The following is an 11,659-nucleotide window of genomic DNA, read 5'->3' as shown; positions in this document are numbered from 1 at the left end:
GATGTCAGGGGTTCTAATTAAAAATTACTCACCCTAAAAGTATGACTCTGTATTACTTATCTCAGTGCTATCTTATTGCTGTGGCAATCCGACAGAAACAGTTTACAGGGACGAAGGGCTTATGTCTGGACTCACAGCATCAGAAGGGCTCAGTCCAGCACACCTGGGAAGTGTTAGCAATAAGAACATGTCATCCTGTTCTTACAAGTATGAGATTTAGCAGAGCACATCTTGTGACAGAGGACTCTGTGGTGGAGAAAACTGGCTGGAACTGGAAGTGGGAACAGCTCTCAAGACTCACTTCCCCCGGCCCCTTTGTCAGTCAGTCCCAAATCTCAATGGTCTCACAGTCTCCCAAGGCAGTGACACCAGCTAGGGACCAAGTGATCAAATATCTCAGCTTATGGGGAAAAAGGAATATTCATATTCAAACCAAAACACAATCCCACAACCAGTCTTATATGCCATGTCAAACAGTCTTTGGCATGGTTGAAGAAATAACTCAGTTGGGAAAGTGCTTGTCTCACAAGCATGGATACTGGAATTTGGACGCTCAGCACTCACATAAAAATTTGGGCTTGACAGTGTGTGTTTATCTCTCCAGTGCTGGGAAGGTGTTTGTAGGGGGAATCCTTGGGGCTTGTGAGTCAGTCAAGCTCAGACAGAGAGCTCGTCTCAAAAACAAGGCGGAGAGTGAGAGAGGAACACTTCTGATACCGACTTCTAGGTGCCACAAACACCTATACATATGTGCATGTGCACTTGTGTACACATGTGCGCACACAGACACGCACACACAAAGACTAATGCATACACACAATATAAAATCTTTGGGGGATGCACTGCCTTTGAGCTCCCATTGTGCCTGCTTGTGTTTCTGGGCATTAGCTCAACAACGGCACAAGTGTTCAAGCTTAACTAGGGCAGCCTGGCTATCACGGGCGGTCCTTTTGACCACTAGTTACATGTGTTAGAGCCTGACTTTGTGGGGTGAGAGGCAGGCAGTTTTCAGCCCAGACACCAAAGCCCACATGCTTGGTTTGTTGTCCTTGCTCAAGATACTAACCATTCTTTGTTGTATGGTCTGTGATATGTTAGAGGTGAAGGGAGGACTTGGGATTAGGCCTGTAGTGGCTGGCATTGATTGGAACTGACTTGCTGCTGGAGGTGCAAGAACAGAAATTCTGGAGTATAGGTACAGTGTTGACCTGTTTAGTAAAACCTTGAAGGCAGGTTGAGCAAGTCATGTGGACCAAGCCAGTAAGCAGCACCCCTCCATGGCCTCGACATAAATTCCTGTCTCCACATTTCTGCCCTGTTTGTGATTTGGGATATCCTTTTGTATATGTGATGCTTTTATTGTTGATGAATAGAGTTGTTTTGGCCAATAGCTTAGAAGAGCAAAGCTATGTGGGAAATCTGAACAGAGATATATAGGAAGAGTAGGAAGAGTCAAAGAGATGCAATGTAGCTGCCAAAGGAGGCAGACACTGTGTAGCTGCCCAAGAAACAAGAGGTAACAAACCATGAACCTTGTGGTAATATATACAATGATAGAAATGGGTTAATAAGATATTAAAAACAACTTAAGAATATGCCTGAGCTATTGGCCAAACAGTGTTTTAATTAATATAGTTTCTGTGTGATTATTTGGGTATGGGTGGCTGGGAAACTAATCAACAGTCTCTGATTACATAATGGCACCTATGTAAGACCTAAATAGGCTTAAAACAAGAGGGCTTCTAGACCTTCAGAAATAGAAGCAAAGCACAATTTCTTGGCAAACACATTTTTTTCACTCTGTTTGCTGGTGAGGGACAGAGGTGCGACTTCTTTAAGAAGAAGGGTTCCTGACTAAGCATTATCAGCAAGCAACTGCATGGCTTCTTTAAGAGATTTCTTCCTTGTTCATGCTGGAAGCACCAATAACTTTGACTCTTTGGGAAGATCCTGCACATAAACGGGGTCTGTGAGCAGCATGCTACTAGTTGCTCAGTGGAGACATAGACCTGCTGCGTCCCTAGAGCTGGGATTGTGGTCATGGTCTATAGAGGGCTGTTACTGCTAAGGCACACCCACTTAACATTTGAAATAAGGTGCTCCTGGTCAGAAAATGATTTCAGATACACAATAAGACAGATTCAGAAGAAAAAGACCTCTGAATGGGTCACAATGTTGGATAAATGTACATGGACTTAAGAGAGAGAGAGAAGAAAGAATACAGTCATAGATTAAAAGAGTAAAGGTAATAAATATTAAAAGGTAATAGAGTGAAAAGAAGCCACAAAAAGATTGAAAATAAACAAAGCATCTGGATTATGTATACTATTGTGTTCTCTTTGGAATTTTGATTGTTAATGAGCTAACTACAGAGAGGCATTTCATCGTACAAACTGCTAAGCTAAATCAACATATATATTTTAAAGGTATCTTGACTTCAAAATTTGAGTCTAAGGATATGTTACTTTGGAAAAAGAGGCTCTGCTTTTGTTTACACAGAGGATGGGAACCTGTGGATTTCTTCCAGGCTAATGTGCTTTGATGCAGCAAGACCCCCGGAAAGGTCTCCATGAATCCCCCAAATATTTTACCCAGCAAAAAGCAGGAAACAGTTTGAAGAAAACTACACCCAAATTCCAAAAATGATTGTTTAGAAAGATTTTTTTCATTTAAAAGGGATTGGGTATACATGGTTAAATGGTCACAGTCAATTTCTTTTTTTTTTTTCCAAGACAGGGTTTATCTGTGAACAGTCCTAACTGTCCTGAAACTAGCTCTTATAGATCAAGCTGGCCTCAAACTCACAGGGATCCGCCTGTCTGCCTCCCGAGTGCTGGGATTAAAGACATGCAAGACCACCACCCAACTGATTTTTTTTTAAATTTTTATTTATTTTATTATTATGTATACAACATTCTGTCTGTATGTCTGCAGGCCAGAAGAGGGCACCAGACCTCATTACAGATGGTTGTGAACCACCATGTGGTTGCTGGGAATTGAACTCAGGACCTTTGGAAGAGCAAGCTATGCTCTTAACCACTGAGCCATCTCCCGGGCAGCCCTCACAGTCAATTTCTTAAAAAAAATAAAGGGTATGTGATATAGAGATGAATACTATACATTAGTATATACTTTGGTATATTGATATGAATGTAATATCAATTTGCTACACTTTATATGTGTATTTCTGCTCTTATTTAAGAAATTATGTGTTTGTGCAGCTCATTTAAAAATGTAATGTATAATTAAAATTGGTGGATTGGTAGACAGCCATTTATAATAGTCAAACTTATAGTCATGTTAGTTAGGTTTTCTAGAAATATAGAAATATATTTCTAGATAATCTTCAGCACTTCAAAGACCTACAGAATATTTTAAAAGTTTTAAGAACTTAGACTTTTCTCGACAGTGAGACATGTTTCCTTTTAGCAGCACCAATTACTTCAGAGCTGTTGATGGGCATTGAAGAAAGTTTGATGCGGGAGAATTGTCTGTATTCTGTCAATCATGTTTTAAATAAACGCTGATTGGTCAGGCAGGAGGTGTGGGTGGGAAACCCAGACAGGAAGTGGAAATGATGCAAGGAGAGCAGGAGGAATTCTAGGGAGGAGGAAGCTGATTCCCCCCACTCCTGTCCAGACCATCGAAGCAGCAAAATGTGAGCTGCCCCACTGAAAAAGGTACTGAGCCACATGGCTAACATAGATCAGAAAAATGGGTTAATCAAGATGTGAGAGTTAGCCAGTAAGAAGCCTGACCTAAGGGGCCAATCAGCTTTATAACTTACAGAGATTTGTGTGTGATTTTTCTCTGGGACTAAACACCTGGGGGGCCGGGCAGGACAGAAAACCCGAACAAACAAGCCAGCTCTTCAGGTTATAAAACTCGTTATGGAATTTGCCTTCATTGTGACAAGGCTAGCCATTTGGGCAAGAAACTGCTCTCCCCTGGACTTATTGATGTTATGCTGTATAAACTGGACATGAAGGACCCACAGAAAAATGACTGCTGAACTTGCCTAAAGGAGAGACTGTCCTTTATGGTTCCTGCTTCATGAAAGAGTCTGCAAGACATTCTGTAGGACATAGAAGAAAGTGACTGACAAACTGCCAATATAGGTGAAACTGTCTTTAAAATTACCTGCTTTATGGAAAAGTCTGCTGGATACTATGGGACTGTAGGCTGAAGATGGGTACCTGCACTGTTACAAAAGAACTTTGAGTGACTGTCCAGGCAGCAAGATGTCTCTTTCAATTCTAGAACGTTGAAAATTGCTTATAATACACTTCCTGTTAACTTAGGTAGTATTATATACTTCTGAAGTCTTCAATGGAGTTGAAAGCAGTTATAGTTTTTCTTAGTTATGATAAAAGATAAATTAAATATGAAACTTTAGACTCACAAAGATAAAATAGATAATAGTATATTTTATTTAATTTTGTCAGATACATATAGACTAAATATTGTAACTGTAGTACTTGCTTGATAATTGTTTTGTTATATGTAATTTTACTATGTTAAAGTTAAAACCTTCATTTCTATTTATACAGAAAAGGGAAGATTATATTGGATGTCCTTCTGTATATGTGTTGCTTTTATTGGTCGATGAATAAAGCTGTTTCAGTCAACAGCTTAGAAGAGTGAATCTGGGTGAAAAATTTGAACAGAGATTTATATAGAAAGTAGATGGAATCAGAGAGATGCCATGTAGCTGCTGAAGGAGGCAGACACCATGTATCTACCCAAGAATCAAGAGGTAACAAACCTGAGCCTTGTGGTAAAATATAAAATAACAGAAACGAGGGCTGGAGAGATGGCTCGGAGGTTAAGAGCATTACCTGCTCTTCCAAAGGTCCTGAGTTCAATTCCCAGCAACCACATGGTGGCTCACAACCATCTGTAATGGGGTCTGGTGCCCTCTTCTGGCCTTCAGGGATACACACAGACAGAATATTGTATACATAATAAAAAAAAACCAGAAATGGATTAATTTAAGATGTAAGAGCTAGCTAAGAATACATCCAAGCCTTCAGCCAAACAGTATTATAATTAATATAGCTTCTTTGTGATTGTTCAGGACAGGGTGGCTGGAAAACAGTCTCTACTTACATGTTTGGGTTCCTGTCCTGACTTAAGTCAAGTAACCTCCTTCCTCCCCAAGTTTCTTTGGTCATGATGTTTCACCTCCACAACAGTAACCCTAACCAAGAAACCGGGGGTTGGATCCCAGCACTGGAAGGAAGAAAAGGCAACCTGCAAGACTTTAATTACACCAGCAAAATCCACCAAGCAACGTACTTAAATTAATGCCAATAAAATGACACTAAACCACACATTTCAAAATACTACAGACAATTTTGAATGCCCCCAACCTTAGTAAAGTTAAAGAAAAAAAATCTTTTGGGGTGAAAAAAGCTTCACTTACATTTTCAAAAATTCATTTTTATTGTTTTTTTAGTTATTTGCATGTGAGTGTGTTTGAGTGTGGGTTTGTGTATAGGAGTGCGGGTGTCAACAGAGGTTGGGCCCCCATGGAACTGGAGTTCCAGGCAGAAGAGCTGCCGGAGCTGGGTGCTGGGAAGTGAACTCTGGTCCCCTGAAGAGCAGCAGCTCACACCCAGCTGCTAAGCGGTCCTCCAGTCCATCATTTCTGTCTGTGATTCTGTCCAAATTCCTCTATTTGGCGTTAATTCCTTCATTGACTTTCAGTTACCCTGAAGAATTGTATAAATTTACTAAGCTGGTAGAAAACAATATAAAGAACAGAGGATTTTAAGGGTTTGTCTGTTCATTAGCTTTAAACAATAATTTAGACACTTAACATGAAAATAGTCAATTATTCTGACTTCTAAAATATGAACATCTGTCCTCCTGGCAGGCATGGGGTTCTCACCTTTGTTTCGGAGCTGCTCCTCCAGTTGCCCAGCACAGAGGCAACTTTGTGTCCTTTGAATATTGCTAGGTTAATATAGGCAGAAGTTTCTGTCCTGCAGCTGCTCTCAAGTAATCACTCAGAGGCTCACTATTAGTTACAAATGCTCGACCAATGGTTGGCTTGTTACCAGCTAACTTACATTTAAATTAACCAGTATTTCTATCTATGTTTTGGCATGTGGCTTGGCACCTTTCTTCAGTACAGCATGTCCATCTCTCTTCTCTCTGCATCTCCAGGGACTCCTCTGACTCCGCCCTTCTTCCTCTCACGGTTCCCTTGTCTGGTTGTCCCACCTACCCTTCCTGCCTGGCTACCAGGAAGTCAGCTTTTTATTGATTGATTGATTTTATTACTTTAAAAAATACCAATCCAAATTCCCACACCTTCCCCTCCTCCCACTCCCTCCACACAGCCATCCCACCCCCTCCAATCCTAAGTGAGGGTAATGCACCCCACCCTGTGGAAAGTCCAAGGCCCTCCCTACTACATCTAGGTTGACCAAGGTATACATCCAAAGAGAATAGGCTCCCAAAAAGCCAGTACATGCAGTAGAGACAAATCCCAGTGCCACTGTCAGTGGCCCATCAGTCTGCCCCAACTGTCAACCACATTCAGAGGAACTAGTTTGTTCCCATGCTCGTTCACTCCCAGTTGAGTTGAAGTTGGTGAGTTCCCATTAGCTCAGGAAAACTGACTCAGTGGATGAACCCCTCATGGTCTTGACTTCCTTGCTCATACTTTCACTCCTTCCACTCTTCAACTGAATTTTGGGAGCTCAGTCCAGTGCTCTGATGTGTGTCTTTGGTGTACTGAACTAAACAGCGAATTCTCAACAGAAGAATTTCAAATGGCCAAAAGATACTTAAGGACATGTTCAACTTCCTTAGCTATCAGGGAAATGCAAATCAAAACAACTCTGAGATGCCATCTTTCACCTGTCAGAATGGCTAAGATAAAAAATAGTAATGATAGCTTATGCTGGAGATGATGTGGGGTAATGGGAACACTCATCCATTGCTGGTGGGAAAGCAAACTCGTGCAACCACTTTGGAAATTAGTGTGGTGGTTTCTCAGAAAACTGGGAACCAACCTACCTCAGGACCCAGCAATTCCACTCTTGGGAATATACTCAAAAGATGTTCAATCATACTACAAAAGCATTTGTTCAACTGTGTTCATAGCAGCATTATTTGTAATAGCCAGAAACTGGAAACAACCTAGATGCCCCTCAACTGAAGAATGGATAAAGAAAGTGTGGCACGTGCTTGTTCAGTCCCAGTCCAGCTGGCTTTGGTGAGCTCTCATTAGATCAGTCCCCTTGTATCAGTGGGTGAACGCACTCCTCATGGTCCTGCCTTCCTTGTTCATGCTCTCCCTCCTTCTGCTCCTCATTTGGACCTTGGGAGCTCAGTCCAGTGCTCCAATGTGGGTCTCTCTCTCAATCTCCATCCATCGTCGGATAAAGGTTCCCTCTGATCCTGCCTTCCTTGCTCACATTCTCCCTCCTTCTGCTTCTCATTTGGACCTAGGGAGTTAAGTCCAGTGTTCCAATGTGGGTCTCTGTCTCTATCTCCATCCATCGCCAGATGAAGGTTCTATGGTGATATGCAAAATATTCATCAGTGTGGTTATGGGCCAAGGCCAGTTCAGGCACCCTCTCCTCTGCTGTCCAGGGAACAGCTGGACTGGAACTGAATGAGCACGTGATCAAACCGGATTCTCTGAATGTGTCTGGCATGGAGAGTGTCTGAGAAGCCATTGATAATGGCACTGGGACTTGTTTCCTCTGCATGTACTGGCTTTTTGGGACCCTAGTTTGTTTGGATGCTCACCTTCCTAGACCTGGAGGGAGGGGGGAGGAACTTGAACTTCCCACAGGGCAGGAAACCCTGACTGCTCTTAGGGCTGGAGAGGGAGGAGGAGAGGGAGTGGGGGGAGTGGGAGGGTTTTGGGAGGAGGGAAGGAAGTGGAAACTCTTATAAATTAATAAAAAATAAAAAAAAAGAAAGTGTGGCACATCTACACATTAGAGTACTACTCAGTGGTAAAAAAACAATGACATCTTGAATTTTGCATGCAAATGGATGGAATTAGAAAACACTATCCTGAGTGAGGTAACCCAGACCGAAAAAAAAAGAATATGGTATGTACTCACTCATAAGTGGATACTAGCCACAAACAAAGGACATTGAGCCTGTAGTCTATGATCATAGAGAATCTGAGTAATAAGGTGAATCCAAAGAAAAACATATATAGACCCACCTGGAAATTGGAAACAGACAAGATTTCCTGACAAAATTTGGGAGTATGGGGGAGGGGGTAGAAGGAAGGGGAGAAGGTGTGGGTTGAGGAGAACAGGAGGGAATGGGATGGTCGAGATGGACAGAGATGAAAGCAGAAAGAGATATCTTGATTGAGGGAACCATTAAGTGGTTAGCAAGAAACCTGGCTCTAGAAAAATGCCAAGGAATTCACAAAAATGTCCCCAGCTAAGACCCTAAGCAATGGAGTAGAGGGTTCTGAACTGGCTTTGCCGTGTAGTCAGACTGATGATTATCTTAAATATCACCATGAAATCTTAGTCCAGCTTTTAATTAAACCAATCCAAGTGACAAATCTCTATGGTGCACAAAAGAATTATTCCACAGCAGGTTAAAACATTTCTAACACTTGGTGTCTACACAGGTTAAAGCATTTAACCTTCTCTTCTCTCTTCGTGTCCGCAGGGGATCAGGCCCAGAACTTCAGACACACATAGATTTCTGTGTCACTCAAGTTCCCTATATAATAATGGCATAGTGTTCGCATACAACCTACATATCATTGCACCTACTTCAGAATATTTACAGTAGATAAAAATTTGTACTGAATTGCTTAAAAAAAAATGACAAGAAGAAAAGCCTGCACATGTTCAGTACAAATACAGCACAAATTTGAAACCTGTGATTGGTGCAATCTGTTTATGGGACATGCAGACATAGACTGTGAAGGACTGGCTACTGTAGTTAAAGAATTAAAAGGAGAGGCAATGGCCTCTTCATTTAAAGCTTAGATTGTTAGTTTCCTTCCCTCAGAATGAGTTCATCATGGCACCATGCCACCACACTCCTAAATGGCACACTGCTAATTGCTTAAAACGGTCACTTCCTCTAAAGCGAGCATACGGCCTCGTCAGTTGTCCCTTGTGTTGGTTCCTACAAAGAAAGCCGAATATTTGCTGGGTAAGACTGTGACTGGCAACAGGGAGAGTGTAAACGTTATCATTGGGGGAAACAAAGCAAACAGTATTCAGTTCTCACAACTGCGTGTGACTCTGTAATTATCTCAAAACACAGCGTAGCATTAAAAAGCAAATCTATCACTGGAACTGGGGTGCAGTTGAATTAGGATCTCCCTGATGTGCTCTTAGAGGGATCATTTACCTAAACCAAAGAGTATTGGAGTAGATAAAATATTGGGTTATATGGTCCACATCTTTTATCTTAAAATGGGACTGCAAGATCAAGGGGGATATATATATATATACATATATATATATATGACATATAAAATATATATAAATATACAATTATATAAATACATACACACATATATAGCTATCACACACATGGTTACATATATCATATATAAATCATCTTAAGTAGCAGAAAAGGAAACCTTCACATATGGGTTGGTTTTGCTTGTTTAGAATTCTCAATAGTTTTATTGTTACTTTACAATTGGAGAAATTCATGTCAAGTCACCAAACTGACTAGTGATCAAATCAAAGTTCTCTGTACTATAACAACTTTCAAGCTATGCCCACATCTATCCTTTATTCAGAATTAGTATTCTACCGCCACATCCAAGCACACCCAGATTTAAACAAACCTTTTAAAGTGTCCTCATTACGTGTGATGTTCTGCCATAGTCTTTGGTTCTATTCTATTCTTTAATTTTAACATTTTTCTTTTTATTGAAAATAGATTTCTTTCATGCAGTATATTCTGATTGTAATTTCCATTCCCCAACTCTTCCCAGTTCTTTCCCACCCCCTCCCTTCCTGATCCACACCATTTCTGTCTCTCCTTAGAAAACAAACAGGCATATAAGGAAAAATAATAAAACAAAATAATATAGGAGAAGATGCAACAGAAAAGCAAACAAACTGGAATAAGTCTAAACAAACAGAAGAAAAAGAGTCAAAGAAAAAACACAAGAAGCACATATAGATACAGAGACACACATGTTTGCACAGACAAGAATCCTATGGAAACATAAAATCAGAGGCCATACTATATTGTCAAAGGACCTGTAAGATGAAAAACTAAGGAATGCCCTGAGACAACATTATGAGATAAGGGGCCTTCAAAATGACGTTGAGTTTGTTTTGTGGTGGCCTTCCACTGCTCGACATGGGGCCTGCGCTTGAGAATAGCTTGTTTTCCTAGTGAGACTCCCTTAGAGAAAACGAATTTTTCATTGGCAGTGGTTATCAACTGGACATAGCTTCTGGGTTTAGGTTGGGGGCATGAGTCAACCCTAGGGCCCATCTGCTGCAGACCTGACCAGACCCTGTGCGTGCTGCCTTGGTCTCTGTGAGTTCAGAGACTCAGAGTGTGCCAGCACTGTTGTTTTGTAAGCCTTGCTTCTTTGATGGCCTCTATTACCTCTGGTACTTACATTCTACACACTTACTCTTCTGCAGAGTTCCCTGATTCCTGAGGACAGAAACTGGATGGAAACATTCCATTTACGATTGGGAGTTCCATGGTCTTTCACTCTCTGTATGTTGTCTGGCTTTGGGTCTCTGTATTTGTTTCCATCTCCTTCAGGAGGAAGGTTCTCTGGTGCTGGCTGAGCACTGCATGGATCTATGAACATAGCAGAGTGTCATTAGGAGTCACTTTGTTGCTATGTTCCTTTAGCAGAATAAAAGTATTTTGTTTTTCCCTAGGTTTATGGGCTAACTAGTCCCAGATTCTTGATCACCCAAACAGTGTTGGTTGTTGGTTCCATTTTGTGGACTGGGCCTTAAATCAACCCAGATATTGGTTGGTTACTCCCACAGGCTTTGTACCACTATTGCCCTAGCATGTCCTGCAGGCATGACACTGCTGTAGATAGAAGTGTTTGTGGTTGGTTGGCGGTTTCCTTTATATCATGTAGAATACCTTCAGTACCGTGAACACTAGTTCGTAGGGGTGAACGTTCTACTTAGGCGTCATCCCAACTGACTCCTTTGTGTTCAATGAATTGCGTAGGTATTGTCTTCAGTACTAGCATCTTGTCATCAGTTTGTGGGGAGCCTTGGCAATAGCTTGGGTTATGTGGGGTTTCCCATGGGACCCCTTTAGACAACAACCTGATTTGAGTTAATCTATTTCCAGTACTGGAAGCTTCATTTGGTGATGAGATATATCCAGTTGGGGCTCTGTTTCTTCCATTATTTGGCAATTTCACTTAGATCAACTTCAAATATGTATGTATTTAGGAAACTTTTACTGTATCAGATTTCCAAATGACCCCCCAAAATGATCATTTTTTGACTATCCCTCCCTGTATTCTTCTCCCTCCCTCCTTGTTTGATCTTCCTCTTTCAGTTCTTCCCCCTAATCGATCTATAACTAATCTATTTCCCCTTTCTAGGGAGATCCACCGCTCCCACTCCATTCTATTCTTAAAAATCCACGGAACTTGATTGGATTGTTTATTCATGGCTTGTGACTCGGGTAGAAAAACTCA

At 41.2% G+C, this 11,659-nt stretch overlaps 1 non-coding gene across 1 annotated transcript; it reads left to right on the top strand.

The window, feature by feature from the left end:
* The first annotated feature begins 839 nt into the window (after nucleotides 1-839).
* Nucleotides 840-969, top strand: LOC146893745 (small nucleolar RNA SNORA76). The gene has a single exon (XR_015002909.1). It is a non-coding gene; the product is annotated as a small nucleolar RNA SNORA76 (small nucleolar RNA).
* The last annotated feature ends 10,690 nt before the right edge of the window (nucleotides 970-11,659 follow it).

This window comes from Myodes glareolus, chromosome 8 (genome assembly GCF_982192425.1).
Source record: "Myodes glareolus chromosome 8, mMyoGla1.1, whole genome shotgun sequence".
Lineage (NCBI taxonomy): Eukaryota > Metazoa > Chordata > Mammalia > Rodentia > Cricetidae > Myodes > Myodes glareolus.
The sequence above is the reverse complement of the archived record's forward strand: the minus strand, read 5'-3'. Positions and strand labels throughout refer to the sequence as shown.